The sequence below is a fragment of the Spinacia oleracea genome, chromosome 3 (assembly GCF_020520425.1).
Source record: "Spinacia oleracea cultivar Varoflay chromosome 3, BTI_SOV_V1, whole genome shotgun sequence".
Lineage (NCBI taxonomy): Eukaryota > Viridiplantae > Streptophyta > Magnoliopsida > Caryophyllales > Amaranthaceae > Spinacia > Spinacia oleracea.
In genome coordinates this window covers 70,052,999-70,066,489 of record NC_079489.1, presented here as the reverse complement: position 1 = coordinate 70,066,489, position 13,491 = coordinate 70,052,999, and the positions used below count along the sequence as shown (strand labels likewise).

Here is a 13,491-nt window from a genome sequence, read left to right as displayed (position 1 = left end):
CCGTCCTGGATAACTAGATTAATCAAAAGTTAAGACATTTTAAAGAAAATTGGTCGTAGTTGAAACTGATGACATCAATTTTTCTAAATATTTCACGAGACACTAAAAAGGTAAAAACCACAAGAGTTCTCTTATGGAAGTAGAGATGCATCAAATACTCTTACTAGAAAAAAATAATTAACGATACCCAATATCCTTAATATAAAGTCCATCACTCTAATGAATATTCTGTACACCCTTAATATCTATACTAATATATTAAAAGGCGTTTATACAAATATATACGTGTCACGTATACTCCTCCTTTCTTGCACTAGCACTACGCCACGTCACTATTAATCATCGTCTTTACGCCATGTAGCATCCATTGGTAATTTGACATGTCAATTATAACAACCAAAAACGTACTCCATAGTTGCTAAGTTTCGAACACTGAACCTCTGGTAAAATTGCAATCTTCTTACCATTTTAGCCAAGTATGACTCATGGTCTATTTTTCTTTATCAATATATACATATATTTAAAGGAAGAATAAAAAAAATAAAAAATAAAAAATAAAAAATAAAAAATACAAGAATTAAAGGATTTCATTGTTCATTTGTCTTCCTGTTTATCCATTTTCTTTCAAAGCTTCTACTAAAAACAAAAACTCTTTGTAATTATCACTAAGAGGGAAATAGCCAAACATGATAATGGATTGTGGTTTGCGTAGATTTTTGAATCCCCTTCTTCATGATAAAGTGATTACTTTTAATTAAGGGAACAATTAATTATGAGTAATCAAATCAGAGGAAGAAGATTCGTCGATCTTAGTGCTGATTTTCAGCTAGGGGGCTTCGAGTTGGGCGAGGTAGCTGATCATACGGAGATCTTGCGATTTCAATTATGGTATGTCTCTTAACTCTTTTGAAAATAAATTGTAATCTATTCAATTTCCATTCAATTACTCTCAACCATGAATTAAAGTGAAGAATTCGAACCAACTCAACTCACTCAATTCCTCAATTGATTGCCTAAGTTTGTAACTGAAATTGCATGCAAGTAACCCCCACCCCCGAGGTTCCCAACACATATTCCTACAATTTTGCTAAACTCATCTACCCCGAATTTGCTACCCCTTTGAAAAAGGTTAATGAGAAATAATTAGGCTAAATCGACGCTTCTAAACTCTTATGAAAATTTAATTCCTTTGTTTTTATATCTATTCATGGTATTAGGTTCTGCACTTATATATTTGTATTTGATATTTTTTTTTGAGTGTATTGTTTCTGCAGGTTTGAGTAAGACGGGGGTATCGGTCGATCGTTGCGTATCATATTATCCTGCAAAAAAAAACTTCGGCAAGTTGCTCAGTTTAAAGTGTGTTTCAAAGGCCTCTATCTATTGTATAAAGTAATATGAGATTTTTGAGGAGATGAAATTGCTGGAAACAATGTTGGAATCTGAGGTTTAATAGTCTGCAGTAGTAAATAATATGCATGTCCATATGAGTATCCTCATTTTTCTTCACATCATTTTGGTGTTATATTCGTAACGAGTGGCATGTTTTTCTTTTTTGTAGCAATGAGTGGCATGTTTTTCTTGGTTACCTGAATGTGCATTATATTGTTAGAATTCTGATGTCACTTTTTAATGCCAGAAAGCAAGTTGATGTCATTTTCGGTAAGATAGGAACTAATGTTACCCCTAAAATCTTTACCACAGATAATTTGATGTAATAAAAATCATCCAGTGATTCAAAAATACAATGCCCCTGAAATTATGAAGCAAAATAAACATACCCAGTGAACGATATTCCAGTCAGCCCCATAATCTTCTTTGATGGGCTTTCTTCCAAATATTAAGACATGCACCAAATAAGAGGAATACTCTCAATATTTTCAAGACAATAATAGTGTTTCCCCCATAATTTTTCTTAATCATGTTTAAGATACAACTTACATTTTGAGATAAGCTTCGACCAAAATTCTTAACACAATAGTACTTTGATTGGGAATTTTACTTTAACATGTTTTACATTTTCAATTATTAAGCATCGTCCAATATATTACTCATATTACAAATTACCCGTAGTTCAACATCTCATAATTTTTAATAAGTTCATCACAACATCAACCAATCACCTTCAACGTGAAATAAAAATATAAAATCTACTAACAGTAGAAACTCGGGGCATTGCCCGGCCTACACACTAATTAAATTTCTAAAATTAGTTGTCGAGATTCAATAACGTTCTTGTAAGACCACCTTACAGAAGCACTTACCGTCAACCGAGGTTGACATTTTTTTTATATAAAAAACTTACAACGTTACCTCTTAAATCTCAATCTCCCCAAACAAACATGAAAGTTTAGGAATATAGGGAAAATGCATCCCCACCCTTAGATCTCAATCTCCACAAACAAACATGAAAATTTGGAATGTTGGATTAGAAATCCCATTCCTATAAACAAACACTCCCCATGAAAAGTTAATGTACACTTTTAAGTGTGAAAAGTGGGCTTTGCCCGCGCAGGTTCGACACCCTGCTGTCGACGATTTTACCTTTTTCTACTTGTAAAACAGTCAAATCCAGAAGAACGACATCGATTACTCAATTTACCCAACCTCAAAAACTCTACTAATCATGTAAATATCATCAAAGAGTAGATAGATAGGTGATGCTCTCTCCCTCTTGGCTAATTGGCTTGTATCATTCTCACGACATTCAGCGCGTCACACTCCAGAACTACATGCGCATACGGCATACCCCAATCGACGTGCCAGCTCCACACCATAACGAGCAGCACCAGCTTCGGCCATGTCAGAGGCCAGTTTGACCCAATATTCTTCACAGCAGCAACCAGGGGCTGTCCACCAGTTATCTCGGATAATCACTCCAAATCGAACGCCTCCACCACAAGTAACATGAGCATCCACATTCACCTTTACACTATTGTTTGACGGTGCAATCTAATGTGAGGAAGACGGGAAATGAAAAGAGCGTGGAGCCATACGTACCTTCTCCTTATACGTGCCATACTCAACAGACAACTTCACAAAGCCTTTGACCCAAACCGTACACGTTTAAGCAAATTATACGAAAAAAATATATTTGGTAAACTAACTACTCTTCCATTTTAGGCTTTTAGCAGTGGAGACACTTCATAACAATCTAATTCATTTCGCAATAGACGTATTGTTGTGGGTTTTTCCGATGAGCTGATGACAAAGAGGTATTCGGTCTGACACGGCATGATTTTTGATCCGATCTGCAAAACAAGAATATTCCTTTCAGAATATTCCCTCAAATGTCTAAGTAAATATATTTTTAGAGAAAGAAAGTAGAGAGAAGGTAGAACAAAATATTTTTGGTGGTTGTTGTGTGATTGAATGTTCTTGTCCCTTGGGATGTGGAGCTTTATATAGTACTAGAATCCCTATCATATGATTGGTTGAGCTTGGAGGATAGGACATGTGTCCTCTATTTTTTGCAGCCATAGTGATTTGATGACATAAACGGATTACTAGGCCTTTGTGCATAATGGAAGTTAAATAAGCTTCCCCCAATCATGCTGATGTAGGTGGTTTGAACCTTGATCGACGTGTTTGACCCAGATTTGGACACGTCGCCTCATTACGGGCATGCATGATTAGATGCAATGATAAGTAATAGGTGATAGTCCACATGGGATAACTTACTGGGCATAAATCGGGCCACGTGTCACCTTCCAATTGGTACAAGTAGCATGGTAATTTTGCCTACAACATTTGCCCCTCAAGAAGGGTATTTATAGAAACGATCTTTCAGATATCCCTTCTTGACCCTTTGGTATTCTTGAGGTACTTTGGGCCATTTCGGGGATGGTGACAAGTGTCACAAATCTCAATTCTGCCCCTCTATAAGTATGGGGGTAACTTCTTCATTTTTTCACTTTAACCTTTCTTGATTTTACTGAGCTCTGAATAGGCGATTTCCGACGAGAGAGAAATACCAGCAGCCGATTTTCGGCCACCGTGATACTCAACCTGTTATTCACTAAACCCAACATGTTCTTTGCGAAACTCATCCTGTTCTTCGCGAAACTCAACATGTTCTTCATCAAACTCATCCTACTTTCGACTTCAGATCTTTTGGGGCATGCTACTTTACCCTCTTTTAATGTTTTCTTTCTATTTGTGTTTTTTCTTTTGGCAATTCTGGCATGCATTAGGAACTAGCCGGCGAGAACTGAGCGTTAGGTGTGATAGAGGCTAGGTATTAGAGTGACGCGTCAGTTCAGTTTTTGTGTTATATACATCCGTCCTCCTTGTTTTGTCTTTCCGAGCCCTCCTTAAGTCGTATTCTGTTATACTATGCAGACGGTTAAGGCAAGAATAAAGCAGACGGATGACTCTACTCGCTTACGTTTGCGGGATGGGGTTTTAATGCATCCTCCCGAAGTTAATTAGTCTATTGAGCCGTCACAAGATGATAGCTTTGCCGAGCTCTTTCAGGAGATCGATGATTATGCCGACCACGGAGAAGAAGGGGCCACTAGTTCTTCTGGGCGAACCCTGGTGGATGAAGCACGCCAAGGAGTTCGCGCTAATTCGGAGGGGGCGTTGGACCCTCCCCTGGCCCAAATTGGACGAGGCGGTCAAGAAGAAGCTAACCTTATTCCCTCTAAAATTCATCCAGATCAGGAATGGATGTAGTGGCTGAATAAGCACGACGCTGACTATCGAGATGGCCTATGCGTGGGAGAGGGATATGAGCTGAGGGTGGTGGCGGACATGGAGTCTACCGTGAGTCTTCTAGCGGACGGCGAATTCCCAGTGTACGCCGCCGCCGTCAAACTTGGCATGCGGTTCCTTCCTCACCCTTTCGTTGTGGATGTCTTGGACGGTTTTAAAATTGGGTGGCCCAGTTAACTCCGAATTCTTGGGCCAACGTCTTTGGCTATATTGCTAAATGTGCGCTGAAGGGAATTCAACCGTCCTTTTCAGCCTTTCTTCACTTATTGTCCATCTTTAGATCCCCAAACGCCGCCGAGGGGTGGTTCACTTTGAGTAGCCGGGGCGCTTATCAAACTGTCATGGGGAAGCCCTCTAAGTGGTTCAAATGGAGAAAGAGGTGGGTCGTCTTTCACACCGAGGACGAAGAGAAGTATTATAGGATGAGCCGTTGGAGTACTGTGGCTAACTATATGGACCATGAAGAGGTGCTTCCACCTTTGACTGCGGCCGAATGGGATTAGATAAATGTTATTTTCAAGTCAACCTCCCACCGCCTCTCAGCTGACAGCTCCTTTTATGTGCCGGTACAGTGGTTGCTGCACGTGAATCAGTTTGAGAATGAGGCGTTCTTTGCGGCCGTTGGTTTAGGATATTCAATGTATAGAGGTAGCGAGTGATTTTGTGATTGTTCCTTTAGAGCATCTCCAATAGTAAGCTAATTTAACAATTAGTTTGTTATGCCAAATAAGATTCCAAGCTGTAGACACCTAATTGGTGTCTCCCCTCTTGGATGATGACGATACCATTATCCTTACTAGGCGGTTGGAGCAACTCCGTGCGGAAATCCCAATTGCTAAGAACATCTCCAAAATAAAAGATCCAAAATCCAATCCCCGGGGCCGTTCCCCTCCCGGAACTCGGTACAAAATACAATTCTCAAAAACCAATTTCAAAATCCAAGTACAATCTCATCTAGTAGACCATTCCATTGGTCTTACTAGGCCTTTTTCAACTCAAAATCATATAAGGCAAGTCAAATTCGGGCGCCGACCCACAAAACCGAGCAAGCCGGGCCCCGTCCCGTACAACCGGAATTCAAAACCCGCAACGGCTTGTTTTTTTACGCAAAATCAAGTCTTAACCTCAAAGAAAGCACTACGTGCCAAGCATCGTACTATTCGTACGAAGGTACATCAATACAAGACAAATCAAAGACGGAGCCCGCGTCCTTGATTTTGGCAGCACGCATGCCACGTCACCAGCGCCCAGCGCTGGTTTGGCGTGCTACGCTGGCATTGGCTGGCGGTTTCCAGCCATTTTTCCTATAAATACCCCTAATTTTCAGCATTTGGGGGGGCAACTTCAATATACAACGTCGTAATACAAAAATTACGCCTCAAATTCAAGTCCAAAAATCCTTCAAAAACACATACAAACTTCAAGTTCTAAGCAATTGGGAGCTTTAAAAGGAATTCTTGCCTAAACCTAAATAGGTAATTCCGAATCCCACAATATTCAATCATGTTTTTTTTTATTTTCCTACTTCAAAAATGATTAGTAAGTTGGCATTTTTACTACTAAAAATGTCACTTGCAACAATCATACATCTTTTCAAAATCCAAACTTTTCAAAATACAAAAATGCAAACTTTCAAGATTCAAGGATGTTCAAAGTTGTTTGCAATCACTTCTTTGAACTAGAATCACTTTCAAGTATGGAGTAATCAGAGATGACACCTTTCTAGCTTTTAAAGGTTTAGTCTTTTGAGATTCAAGACTCCATTTTTCAATATACAAGTTCAAGTTTTCAAATTTCAAGATCCCACAATGTTTAGGGTTGCTCACGACTACTTCCCAAAATAGAGTCACTTGCGGTCTTTCCAAACGATACTTTAAATAACGTTTGGTGGCGACTCCTTCGAGGTACAAAAATACAATGGTTTTCTAAAAAAAACCGCCCCCTTGTAGGAAAAGAGCATACTCGCGATGCGAACTCGAAAACACCCCCTACAATTCTGGCGACTCCACTGGGGATCATTTCTAATTTCATTTTCGAAAATGCGAGCAGACTTCGAGCAACAAGCCACTGATCTGCTTAAGTACTGGACGCCAGCACTGGTGCCAGGCGCAGCCACCTGCGCCCAACGCCACTGCCTGCATCTAGGACAGTGGCTCACAGTGGCTTGTTGCCCACTTTTGCTCAACTTTTCGTGTTGGGAGTTAGTCTATTTTTGAATCTGGAAGGACGCTCCCAAGCCTCGTGAACAAATGTCGATAAAAGAGATTTACAAATACAAATTCTAGTACGATTTCAAATTTCAATTTCTAGGCATTTCATGCATTTTTCGAAAACCATGTTGTGCAAAATGAATTTCTACCTTGCCCAAACGGATGTGTTCTACATTTGGGCTAGCCCCGGGGGCAACGAAATGGTGACTCTCCATACGGTTCCCGACCAAAGTGTGTGACCATTTCCGCGCCTACCGAAACTTGGCATTTGCTTGACATTCCCGATGTCAAGTATGGAGGCCGTCCGCCGACACACACGTCCCTTAGGCGGATGTGCAAGTTGTCGCCGGATCCGTCTCTTAGCCAAGTACCTTTTTGATACCCTAAGCCGTCCACTTGCATCATACAAAACTTAGATCGACTTTAGGTTGAGAACTTTGCATGTCGCATTCATATTCATGTTAGTGTGACAACGTGCTACTTGTGCATTGTGTGGGCGTCTTTGCACGCGTGAATGGCTAACCTCGAGTTCTAGCTTGCCAAAACCAATTAGCCTCCAACTAGGAAACCAAACCCCTAGGAGCATCATTCAAACCCCATGCATCTAAAATCGCCGATTTAAGGTGTTTTAGGAGTGCCACTCCATTTGATTCAAAACCCTTAAACACGTCTCACGCACAAATGCCAAATTCAAAATTCAATCCAACGGCGTCATAATGCCGTATTTTCGAGTCCAAATTCCAAGTTCCAAATTCAAAATGCAATCCAACGGCGTCATAATGCCGGATTTTCCATTTTAAAACCTCAAGTTTCAAGTTCAAATCCAAATCCAACGGGGTCATAATGCCGGATTTTCCAATTCAAATTTCGAGTTTCGAGTTTCAAGTCAAGACTCAATCCAACGGCGCCATAATGCCGGATTTTCTAGTCAAAATTTCTACTTCAAGTTCAAAACTCAAATCCAACGGCTTCATAATGCTGGATTTTCTAGTCAAAACTCCTATTTCAAGTTCAAAACTCAAATCCAACGGCGTCATAATGCCGGATTTTCCAATTCAAATTTCAAAGTTTCAAATTCCAAGTTCAAAACTCAAATCCAATGACGTCTTAATGCCGGATTTTCTAGTCAAAATTTTAAATTCCAAGTTCAAAGCCCAAATCCAACGGCGTCATGCCGAATTTTCTAGTCCAAACATTCAAGTCTTTAAACCTCAAGTACGAGTTGCCAATGCCAATCTCAAAACCTCAAGTTCAAGTTCCAAATTCATATCGTCGTAATGCCGATTTCAAACCTCAAGTTCGAAGTTCAAAAATTCCAAACCCTCAAATCTCAAGTCCTATATTCGAAGCTTCCAATTCCAAATCCATGATGGCATAATCTCCCTCATTCAATCTCATTTCCAAACACTTCAAAATTCCAAGTCCACGGCGGCATAATGCCGGAATTTCAAATCCCCAAATTCAATGTCTCAAATCTATGGCGTCATAATGCCGGATTTTCCATATCCAAAGCCTCACATTCCAATACAAAAGTGCGTCCTTTCCAGTTCCAAGTTCAAACTTCGAATTGAATTCCAACTTCAAACTCATTTCGAGCTGCAAATCCTTGCCCTCCATTACTCTCAAATTCAAAATTCCAAACATTTCCAATGGGTTGAAACTCCCTAGAAATAATACAAGTTTAAAATTCCTATTCGATGGGTTGAAACTCCCCTAAAATAATACAAATTTAATCCCTCAAAATACTTCCAATGGGTTGAAAATCCCCTGAAATAGTACAAGTTCAAATTCCACCTTCTATCAATGGGTTGAAAATCCCCTGAAATAATACAAGTCCAATTGTCAAACGGGTTGAAAATCCCCTGAAATAATACAAGTTCCAATTCTCCAATGGGTTGAAAATCCCCTGGAATAGTACAAGTTCAAATTTCACATCCTATTCTTGGGTTGAAACTCCCCTAAAATATTCCAAGTCCTATCCACGGGTTGAAATTCCCCTAAAATATTGACGGGTTGAAATTCCCTTGAAATTGTAGACACCTACTTTTGTCCCCATTCCCGAAATGGAAGGTTCAATGATGAAAGCATAAATCTCCACTTGACAACGCATCTCCTATAAAATAACGAATCTCGATCACCCCTTTTCATTTCACCCGAAACCTGCTATTTATAGAAACCTGCTATTTATGGAAACCTGCTAAAAATAGTAACTGTCGTAATGGGTAGTTGTTAAAAGTGGCAAGTCATAAAAGATAGAAACCTGTCAGAATTAGGTGTTGCACTCCAACATAAATCCTAAATGAGATAGAGATTACGAGAGAATCCTATTCCTAATATGATTCGAAAATAAGAGTCACGTATTAATTAAAATCCTAACGAGCCTAGAGTTCGTAACGGGCCCAGACGCATTCCGTCACAAGGTTAATACGCACTAAAAGACTCGATTAAGTCTCAAACACTCCGGATTCTAGGAATCTGAATCTGACTAAGAAAACAGCCCAGATCCTATTTTCAACGCCTGGCTCTGGGCGCTGAAATTACCCGGGACGTATTCTTTCCTAATTCCTCGTGGATTAGAGCTCTACAATTCTATCTTTCCATGAACTCTTTTCTATAAATATAGCCCAAGTTCGACGTGAAAAAAGGACACAATTATTATTCTGAGTATTGACTCTAAACCCCTAAGCCTAAGCCTCACGCTGCAAAAACTGATCACGCGTTCTGTCGCAATCGATCCATAAATCGAACATAACGTATCCTGTCCCATAACTTGAGATTCGTTAAATAAAAGGAGAAATAGCAAAGTCAAAGTGGTTAGTTTTCTGAGAACCGTGACACACCTCTCAAGGGTGCGTCGTAATGTGTCCCTTTTCTATGATTTAATTGCTTTCCTCACCCTTTTTATGAACTGTTAAACTAATTAAATCTGATTGTTCTATCACGCCTAATAAAGATAATATGTTGGGAAATTGGATTATCATGCTAGGTCCCTTAAAACAATCTAAATCAGATAATCGCGTTCGATCTAGTACTATATGTTGCATATTGTTAAAACCAACTCAGATTAGTTTAATAGTTAACGCATGTCCCTTCAATTATTTATGCTAAGCTAGTAAGGATATCCTGGCTCTGGAGTTATCGAACAGCGAGTACTCCTCTCGGTAGTTACAGTCCCCCGAACCCTCAATCTCTACCTTGCGGGTGTATGTTGAGAGATCCCCACACCAGGGATCATAAGGGAACCTACGACCGTCGTGGTCAAACATAATTGCACTCCCTTTATGTCACGATAACCGGGTTTTGTCAGTTTTTCTCATTGTCGTTAAAAACTGAATGGCGACTCCTATATTACTAGTCAATTGGGTGTAAACTCACAGGAAATCCAATTACACTTGATTTGACAAAAAGAAACGTCACACCCACGAGGGACAAGGTCACGCATTAGCCTCGTGCTTTTTCGACCCCCTCACAGTGGCAACTCCACTGGGGATAGTGAAGGAAATACTCGTGCTTGTAGGTAATCAAAATAGCCGAAGGGTGAAACGATCCTATCCCGCGTTTATTTCCCCATCAAGTTGGGACGACCTGAAAATCAGCATATTAATGTGAACGGACAGAACCGCATAACGAGTCTTGGCTCCCTTGGATGTTTCATCTCGGGAGTTGGGACTAAGGATACCCATCGCCAACCGGGGGGTGCATACGCTTCGAATGTTGTCCACTCGGCACTTTCGCTAGTAGTACACCCGTCCCAAACCCAATCGCTCGCCCATTAGGTCCTTCTCATTGGTGCATGCCCCCTTGGCTTACATCGTGATTGGCCTCTTGGGCGAAATTCGTCTGTTGAAGACACTACCTCGACCGGGGCATGTGTTGGATCTGCGATAGAAGCGGTACCAAGCCAGGCGCAAAAACTACCTATAGAAGCCTATCATAAACTACATGACATATTATTATTGCCTCATGGTGTAATGTTAGTTATGTGTAGCGAAATATATGATTGTGTGTGACAAACTATCCTAGAAAAACCAACGACCCTAAAAATTTCCCAAACATTCATAAACCAATTTGCCAAAGAGTTATACCGAAATACGTGTTCCGCAAACCCGAACGATCGCCACAAAAATAAGCGACGCCCGGGATGGCCTGTAACGAATCCCACAAATGCTGCACAACGCGTAAAGGATGTTATTAGGCAAGCACGCGAAATCGAAGTCGCATAAACAAAAGTAGACGCAAACAGAAAACGAGAACCAGCCAGGGACGCATTTTCAACGCCCCTAGCTGGGCGCCAGCATTTCTCACTCCCTACGCTGGGCGCTGAAGTTGCTGCTTGGCCTTCTGGTCAGGCGCAGCAGCCTTGGTGCCCGCGCAAAAGGAAAATACGTAGCACAAAAAACCGTTCGTAAAAAAAAAAATTGCTACGAGGGCGTAAGAAAAAGCACTCGATTCTAAAAGCGACTCATAAAAAATAAATAACTCTTTGTGTCGTTGTTAGGCCTCCTACGACGACAATGCTCGGCACCAAAACCGAACCTGCCAATAATTATAAATGTCACACGGGCAAAGATTTTCGAAAATATAAAGAGTTCAAATTGCACACATAGTAGTTCAAATATACTAGTCCGACTTAAGGGTAGTCATAAAACGTCTAAAAACCGACTCACGAAACAAACTAATGTGTCTCCTACTCCACAACAATAATGCAGGGCCCCTGAATACCTACCCGTGATAGCCATCAAGGAGCGCGATGGAAGAAGCATATCCCGAACATCTATACCTAGAGGTCGCACAAACCCAAGAGATGCGTGCTCTGGAACACGACCCTCTACGTTCTCAAAGGCCACTCGCCTCAAAGAACCATGCTATGTCAAAAACGCTCCCCAACTCACATGCTTTCGGGCTATTGTTTGGGTTAGAAAAGAAAAGAGCAAGGAATGAAACCGAAATTATGGCATTAGCCCTTCAAGATGAATTGTTCGATCCTACTAAGTTGATCGCTCCATCACCCTCAAAAGATGACCAAATCCAACGAGGGTGGCGCAAGACTTTCAAATGGACTAATGCTCGTGGGATGAAGTTCAAGATATCTGCGGGAGAGGGTCCGATGTACGAAGAATTAGAGTCTGAATCCGAGTCTGACTCCGAGTCCGAACCTAGCAAAATTGTAACCCCTCCCAAAAATAGTTTAGACCCGGAAATATCTACTCCGGGAGATCTTTTTGATGTAATGCTTCATGACTTTAATAAGATAAACAAAACTTTTGAGTATATGCCGCTTAAAAATCCGAGTAATAATGCAGAATGTCTCGCCACTAATGAGCACGAAAAAGAGCCAGAAGAGGAATATACCGAATTAATAAAAGCTGTAAGTGAACAAGAACTCAAAACTCCTATAATTGAGGACACAGAATCGGTAAATATTGGAACAGAAGAAAATCCTAAAATCATTAAAATTGGCCTCACCTTAACTCCCACTGAAAAGGCCGATCTAATCTCCACTTTGCGGGAATTCGAGGGTGGCTTTGCTTGGTCCTACAAAGACATGCCAGGAATAGATCGAGAAATCGCTGAGCATAAAATTCCGCTAGATCCCAAAATGACGCCAGTAAAACAAAATCTACGGCGGCTCAAACCAGAGATAGCCTTGAAAATAAAAGAAGAAGTCACTAAACAATTAGACGCCGGCTTCATAAAAGTCTCCAACTACCCAGAATGGGTGGCCAATATTGTCCCCGTAGCTAAAAAAGATGGACGAGTACGAATGTGCGTAGACTTTCGAGACCTCAACAAAGCCAGTCCCAAAGATGACTTCCCTCTACCTCACATTGACATACTAGTAGACAACACCGCAGAACACGCGCTTCTCTCCTTTATGGACGGGTACGCCGGATATAACCAAATACTTATGGCAGAAAAAGACATGGAAAAAACAACCTTCGTTACTCCTTGGGGTACATATTATTACACTGTAATGCCTTTTGGTTTGAAAAACGCGGGGGCCACCTATCAAAGAACAGCCACCACGTTACTCCATGACATGATACACAAAGAAATCGAGGTCTATGTAGACGACATGATCGTCAAATCTAAAGACCGGCACGGTCACCTCCCGGCACTTAGAAAGTTCTTCACCCGAATCTTGAAATATAACATGAGACTAAATCCACAAAAATGTGTATTCGGGGTAACCTCTGGAAAATTGCTAGGATATGTTGTTAGTACGCGAGGAATCGAGATTGACCCATCCAAGATCAAAGCCATTACCGAAATGCCCCCACCGAAAACTGAAAAACAGATAACGGGCTTCCTAGGAAAGCTGCAATACATTAGTAGGTTCATTTCCAAGCTTACTATGACTTGTGAGCCAATATTCAAAAAATTAAGAAAAGAAGAAAAAGTCGAATGGAATGGACAATGCCAAACTGCCTTCGATAAAATCAAAGAATATCTAAGCAAACCACCCGTCCTTTCCCCGCCTTTGCCTGAAATGCCTTGACGCCTATACCTAACCGTCACGGATACTGCAGCGGGAGCTATGCTCTCACAGTGTGTACATGGATCC

The 13,491-nt window shown here is 40.9% G+C and overlaps 1 long non-coding RNA gene across 1 annotated transcript; it reads left to right on the top strand.

Annotated features, from left to right (window-relative positions):
- Positions 1-577: 577 nt before the first annotated feature.
- On the top strand, positions 578-1,560 carry LOC110802408 (uncharacterized). Its single transcript, XR_002537155.2, has 2 exons — positions 578-888; positions 1,275-1,560. It is a non-coding gene; the product is annotated as an uncharacterized lncRNA (long non-coding RNA).
- Positions 1,561-13,491: the final 11,931 nt, after the last annotated feature.